Genomic DNA, 8,046 nt, shown 5'->3' with positions numbered 1-8,046 from the left:
AGGGAAGGAAGGACTCCCACCCACCAAACCAAGTCCAACTCGGTTTGGGGGGGGGGGAGCCTTCCCCCTTGGTCTCGGCCGACCCCCTTATATATACAAACGTTTTAGGGCTGATTTGAGACGACTTTTCCACGGCAGCCCGACCACATACCTCCACGGTTTTTCCTCTAGATCGTGTTTCTGCGTAGCTCGGGCGGAGCCCTGCTGAGACAAGGTCATCCCCAACCTCCGGAGCACCGTCACGCTGTCGGAGAACTCTTCTACCTCTCCGTTTCTCTTGCTGGATCAAGAAGGTCGAGATCATCGTCGAGCTGTACGTCTGCTGAACGCGGAGGTGCCGTCCGTTTGGTACTAGATCGTGGGACTGATCGCGGGATTGTTCGCGGGGTGGATCGAGGGACGTGAGGACGTTCCACTACGTCAACCGCGTTCTCTAACGCTTCTTTTGTACGGTCTACAAGGGTACGTAGATCACTCATCCCCTCTGGTAGATGGACATCACCATGATAGTTCTTCGTGCGCGTAGGAAAATTTTTGTTTCCCATGCGACGTTCCCCAACACTAGATACCCATGGTCACCACGTAAAACATGCAACAACAAAATTGGAGGACGTCTAACTTGTTTTTGCAGGGTATGCTTGTGATGTGATATGGCCAACGATGTGATGTGATATATTGGATGTATGAGATGATCATGTTGTAATAGATAAATATCGACTTGCACGTCGATGGTACGGCAACCGGCAGGAGCCATAGGGTTGTCTTTAAACTAACGTTTGTGCTTGGAGATGCGTTTACTATTTTGCTAGGATGTAGCCTTAGTAGTAATAGCATGAGTAGCACAACAACCCCGATGGCGACACGTTGATGGAGATCATGGTGTGGCGCCGGTGACAAGAAGATCGTGCCGGTGCTTTGGTGATGGAGATCAAGGAGCACGTGATGATGGCCATATCATGTCACTTATGAATTGCATGTGATGTTAATCCTTTTATGCACCTTATTTTGCTTAGAACGATGGTAGCATTATGAGGTGATCTCTCACTAAAATTTCAAGACGAAATTGTGTTATCCCCGACTGTGCACCGTTGCTACAGTTCGTCGTTTCGAGACACCACGTGATGATCGGGTGTGATAGACTCAACGTTCACATACAACGGGTGCAAAACAGTTGCACACGCGGAACACTCGGGTTAAGCTTGACGAGCCTAGCATGTGCAGACATGGCCTCGGAACACATGAGACCGAAAGGTCGATCACGAATCATATAGATGATATGATTAGCATAGGGATGCTTACGACTCAAACTATACTCAACTCACGTGATGATCGGACTTGAGCTAGTGTAAGTGGATCATGAACCACTCAAATGACTAGAGAGATGTACTTTTTGAGTGGGAGTTTAGCGAGTAATTTGATTAAGTTAAACTCTAATTATCTTGAACATAGTCTAAGTCCACTTTGAATATATTTGTGTTGTAGATCATGGCTCACGCGACAGTCACCCTGAATTTTAATACGTTCCTAGAGAAAGCTAAGTTGAAAGATGATGGAAGCAACTTTGTAGACTGGGCTCGTAATCTTAAGCTAATCTTACAAGCTGGGAAGAAGGATTATGTCCTTAATGTTGCGCTAGGAGATGAACCACCCGCTACGGCTGACCAGGATGTTAAGAACGCTTGGTTAGCACGTAAGGAGGACTATTCAGTAGTTCAATGTGCAGTCTTGTATGGCTTAGAACCGGGACTTCAACGTCGCTTTGAGCGTCATGGAGCATTTGAGATGTTCCAGGAGTTGAAGTTCATCTTTCAGAAGAACGCCCGGATCGAGAGGTATGAGACCTCCGATAAATTCTATGCTTGCAAGATGGAGGAGAACTCGTTTGTCAGTGAACATGTGCTCAAAATGTGTGGGTACTCAAACCGTCTAGCTGAGCTGGGGATTGAACTCCTGCAAGAGGCTATCACTGACAGAATCCTTCAATCACTGCCGCCAAGCTATAAAGGCTTTGTGTTGAACTACAACATGCAAGGGATGAACAAGTCACCCGGCGAGTCGTTTGCGATGCTGAAAGTCGCAGAGTCTGAACTCCGTAAAGAACATCAAGTGTTGATGGTGAATAAGACCACTAGTTTCAAGAGAAACGGCAAAGGCAAGAAGGGTAATTCAAAGAAGAGCGGCAAGCCTGTTGCCAATCCGACGAAGAAACCCAAAGCTGGACCTAAGCCTGAAACAGAGTGTTACTATTGCAAGGTTATGGGTCACTGGAAGCGCAATTGCCCCAAGTATCTGGCTGATAAGAAGGCGGCCAAAGAAAAATCAGGTATATTTTATATACATGTTATTGATGTGTACTTAACCGGCTCTCGTAGTAGTGCCTGGGTATTCGATACCGGTTCTGTTGCTCATATTTGCAACTCGAAACAGGAACTGCGGAATAAACGAAGGTTGGCGAAAGATGAAGTGACGATGCGCGTAGGAAATGGTTCCAAGGTTGATGCAATCGCCATCGGCACAGTTTCACTTCAGTTACCATCAGGATTAGTTATGAACTTGAATCATTGTTATTTAGTGCCTGCGTTGAGCATGAACATTATATCTGGATCTTGTTTATTGCGAGACGGTTACACTTTTAAGTCAGAGAATAATGGTTGTTCTATTTCTATGAGTAACATCTTTCATGGTCATGCACCCAATGTGAGAGGATTGTTCATATTGAATCTTGATAGTGATACACACATACATAACATTGAGACCAAAAGAGTTAGAGTTAACAATGATAGCGCCATATTTTTGTGGCACTGCCGCTTAGGTCATATTGGTGTAAAGCACATGAAGAAACTCCATGCCGATGGACTTTTTGAGTCACTTGACTTTGATTCACTTGACACGTGCGAACCATGCCTCATGGGCAAGATGACTAAAACTCCGTTCTCCGGAACAATGGAGCGTGCAAGTGACTTGTTGGAAATCATACATACCGATGTGTGCGGTCCGATGAGCGTGGAGGCACGCGGCGGATATCGTTATTTTCTCACCTTCACTGACGATTTGAGTAGATATGGTTATGTCTACTTAATGAAGCACAATTCTGAAACATTTGAAAAGTTCAAACAATTTCAAAGTGAAGTTGAAAATCATCGTAACAAGAAGATCAAGTTCCTACGTCTGATCGTGGGGGTGAATATATGAGTTTCGAGTTTGGTGCTCACTTAAGACAATGTGGAATTGTTTCACAATTGACACCGCCTGGAACACCACAGCGTAATGGTGTGTCCGAACGTCGTAATCGTACTTTATTAGAGATGGTGCGATCTATGATGTCTCTTATCGATTTGCCGTTATCGTTTTGGGGTTATGCATTAGACACAGTTGCATTCACTTTAAATAGGGCACCATCAAAATCCGTTGAGACGACACCATACGAACTGTGGTATGGAAAAAGGCCAAAGTTGTCGTTTCTTAAACTTTGGGGATGTGATGCTTATGTCAAAAAGCTTTAGCCTGAAAAGCTGGAACCCAGAGCGGAAAAGTGCATCTTCATAGGTTACCCAAAAGAGACAGTTGGGTACACCTTCTATCTCAAATCCGAGGGCAAAGTGTTTGTTGCTAAAAACGGAGTTTTTCTCGAGAAGGAGTTTCTCTCGAGAGAATTGAGTGGGAGGAAGATAGAACTTGATGAGGTTGTCGAACCTCTCATCCCTCTAGATGGTGGCGCAGGGCAAGGGGAAACCTCTGTCGTTGCAACGCCGGTTGAGGAGGAAGTTAATGATGATGATCATGAAACTCCGGTTCAAGTTTCTGTCGAACCACGCAGGTCGACGAGACCACGTGCTGCTCTAGAGTGGTACGGTAATCCCGTCTTGTCAATCATGTTGTTAGACAACAATGAACCTGCAAATTATGAAGAAGCAATGGTGGGCCCAGATTCCAACAAATGGCTAGAAGCCATGAAGTCCGAGATAGGATCCATGTATGAGAACAAAGTGTGGACTTTGGAAGTACTACCTGAGGGCCGCAAGGCTATTCAGAACAAATGGATCTTTAAGAGGAAGACGGACGCTGACGGCAATGTGACCGTTTATAAAGCTCGACTTGTGGCAAAGGGCTTTTCACAAGTTCAAGGAGTTGACTACGATGAGACTTTCTCACCCGTAGCGATGCTGAAGTCCGTCAGAATCATGTTAGCAATAGCTGCATTTTTCGATTATGAAATCTGGCAGATGGATGTCAAAACGGTGTTTCTTAATGGTTTCCTTAAGGAAGAGTTGTATATGATGCAACCCGAAGGTTTTGTCGATCCTAAGAATGCTAACAAGGTGTGCAAGCTCCAGCGATCCATTTATGGACTGGTGCAAGCATCTCGGAGTTGGAACAAACGCTTTGATGAGGTGATCAAAGCATTTGGGTTTATACAAGTGGTTGGAGAATCTTGTATTTACAAGAAAGTGAGTGGGAGCTCTGTGGCGTTTCTAATATTATATGTGGATGACATATTGCTGATTGGAAACAACGTAGAGTTTTTGGAGAGCATAAAGGATTACTTGAATAAAAGTTTCTCTATGAAGGACCTAGGAGAAGCTGCTTACATTCTAGGCATTAAGATCTACAGGGATAGATCAAAACGCCTGATAGGACTTTCACAAAGCACATACCTTGATAAAGTTTTGAAGAGGTTCAAAATGGAACAGTCCAAGAAAGGGTTCTTGCCAGTTTTACAAGGTACGAGATTGAGTAAGACTCACTGCCCAGCAACTGATGAGGATAGAGAGCATATGAGCACCGTCCCCTATGCTTCAGCCATAGATTCTATCATGTATGCAATTGTGTGCACTAGACCGGACGTTAGACTGGCCATAAGTATGGCAGGTAGGTTCCAGAGTAATCCAGGAGTGGATCACTGGACGGCGGTCAAGAATATCCTGAAGTACCTGAAAAGGACTAAGGAGATGTTTCTCGTGGATGGAGGTGACGAAGAGCTTGCCGTAAAAGGTTACGTCGATGCAAGCTTTGACACAGATCCGGACGACTCTAAGTCGTAGACCGGATACGTATTTATTCTTAATGGGGGTGCGGTAAGCTGGTGCAGTTCCAAGCAAAGCGTCGTAGCAGATTCTACATGTGAAGCGGAGTACATGGCTGCCTCGGAGGCGGCTAAGGATGGTGTCTGGATGAAGCAGTTCATGACGGATCTTGGAGTGGTGCCAAGCGCACTGAATCCAATAACGTTGTTCTGTGACAACACGGGTGCCATTGCCCTAGCAAAGGAACCACGGTTTCACAAGAAGTCCAGACACATCAAACGACGCTTCAACCTCATCCGCGACTACGTCGAAGGAGATGACGTAAATATATGCAAAGTGCACACGGATCTGAATGTAGCAGGCCCGCTGACTAAACCTCTTCCACGGGCAAAGCATGTTCAACACCAGAACTGTATGGGTGTTAGATTTATTACAATGTAATTCGCATGATGATGTGAGGGTTAGATTATTGACTCTAGTGCAAGTGGGAGACTGTTGGAATTATGCCCTAGAGGCAATAATAAATAAAGTTATTATTATAATTCCTGTATCAAGATAATCGTTTATTATCCATGCTATAATTGTATTAAATGAAGACTTATATACATGTGTAGATACATACACAAAACACTGTCCCTAGCAAGCCTCTAGTTGGCTAGCCAGTTGATCAAAGATAGTCAGTGTCTTCTCATTATAAACAAGGTGTCGTTGCTTGATAACTGGATCACGTCATTTGGAGAATCACGTGATGGACTAGACCCAAACTAATAAACGTAGCATGTTGATCGTGTCATTTTTTTGCTACTGTTTTGTGCGTGTCAAAGTATTTGTTCCTATGACCATGAGATCATATAACTCACTGACACCGGAGGAATGCTTTGTGTGTGTCAAACATCGCAACGTAACTGGGTGACTATAAAGATGCTCTACAGGTATCTCCGAAGGTGTTAGTTGAGTTAGTATGGATCAAGACTGGGATTTGTCACTCCGTGTGACGGAGAGGTATCTCGGGGCCCACTCGGTAATACAACATCACACACAAGCCTTGCAAGCAATGTGACTTAGTGTAAGTTACGGGATCTTGTATTACGGAACGAGTAAAGAGACTTGCCGGTAAACGAGATTGAAATAGGTATGCGGATACTGACGATCGAATCTCAGGCAAGTAACATACCGAAGGACAAAGGGAATGACATACGGGATTATATGAATCCTTGGCACTGAGGTTCAAACGATAAGATCTTCATAGAATATGTAGGATCCAATATGGGCATCCAGGTCCCGCTATTGGAAATTGACCGAGGAGTCTCTCGGGTCATGTCTACATAGTTCTCGAACCCGCAGGGTCTGCACACTTAAGGTTCGACGTTGTTTTATGCGTATTTGAGTTATATGGTTGGTTACCGAATGTTGTTCGGAGTCCCAGATGAGATCACGGACGTCACGAGGGTTTCCGGAATGGTCCAGAAACGAAGATTGATATATAGGATGACCTCATTTGATTACCGGAAGGTTTTCGGAGTTACCGGGAATGACGAATGGGTTCCGGGTGTTCACCGGGGGGGGGGGGGGGCAACCCACCCCGGGTAAGCCCATAGGCCTTGGGGGTGGCGCACCAGCCCTTAGTGGGCTGGTGGGACAGCCCAATAAGGTCATAGGAAGAAAATCAAAGAGAAAAGAAAAAAAAGAGGAGGTGGGAAAAGGGGGAAGGACTCCTCCTTCCAAACCTAGTTGGACTCGGTTTGGAAGGGGAGGGTTGCCCCCTTTGACTCGGTCGACCCCCTGGGAGTCCTTGGACCCCAAGGCAAGGCTCTCCCTCCTCCCCCTATATATATGGAGGTTTTAGGGATGATTTTAGACAACTTTGCCACGGCAGCCCGACCACATATCTCCACAGTTTTACCTCTAGATCCGCGTTTCTGCGGAGCTCGGGCGGAGCCCTGCTGAGATAAGATCACCACCAACCTCCGGAGCGCCGTCACGCTGCTGGAGAACTCATCTACCTCTCTGTCTCTCTTGCTGGATCAAGAAGGCCGAGATCATCGTCGAGCTGTACGTGTGCTGAACGCGGAGGTGCCGTCCGTTCGGCACTAGATCGTGGGACTGATCGCGGGACGGTTCGCGGGGCGGATCGAGGGACGTGAGGACGTTCCACTACATCAACCGCGTTCACTAACGCTTCTGATGTGCGGTCTACAAGGATACGTAGATCGAACATCCCCTCTGGTAGATGGACATCACCATGATAGGTCTTCGTGCGCGTAGGAAAATTTTTGTTCCCCAACAAATGCTACACGTATAGTAGTGGAGTTGCAATTTTGTATAATGACATAGGCAATTTCAGTTTTTTTTTGTTTGGTACAGATTATGCTGGCGTAGCCCAATACGCCCACGCTAGCACTAGCCTGTTTTACATGATCCTTCTGTCTGATCGATTCACTCGCTCCACTAGTAGAAAAAGGGTCTTTCGGCCTCGGCGGAAAGACCATTTGTCCTGGTTCGAACGAAAACCGGGACCAATGCCAGGCATTGATCCCGGTTCGGTTTGTCGGGGCATTGGTCCCGTTTCAGTTCGCCTCATTAATCCCGGTTCGGTTCACCTCGTTAGTTCCGGTTCAGGGCAAAACCCAGGACTAAAGATCCAACGACTGCCATGTGGCTTGCCGCGGAGCATTAGTCCCGGTTTGTGACACGAACCGGGACTAAAGTGTAGGCTATTAGTCCCGATTTTAGACAAAAACCGGGACTAAAGTGTTGCCTATATAAACCCTCGCCCCTGCCCACCCTCTGCTCTGTTTTTTGGTTGTTGAAGTGTGACCATGCCATGCTCTTGCCACTCTAGTTCATGTAGATGAAGTGTTCGATGAAATGCCCGAGCCACACTACTTAAGCTTTCTCCTCTCCAAGCTCGACCTTCAAGCTCCATTTTCCTCAATATTTGTCTAGGTTTGGCCGTGCACCAACTGCACAAGTGTTTTAAAAGGTTAGCTACTTCATCCTTTCATCTGTCACTGCTAGTTTA

This window comes from Hordeum vulgare, chromosome 7H, assembly GCF_904849725.1.
Source record: "Hordeum vulgare subsp. vulgare chromosome 7H, MorexV3_pseudomolecules_assembly, whole genome shotgun sequence".
NCBI classification, from domain to species: domain Eukaryota; kingdom Viridiplantae; phylum Streptophyta; class Magnoliopsida; order Poales; family Poaceae; genus Hordeum; species Hordeum vulgare.
The sequence above is the reverse complement of the archived record's forward strand: the minus strand, read 5'-3'. Positions refer to the sequence as shown.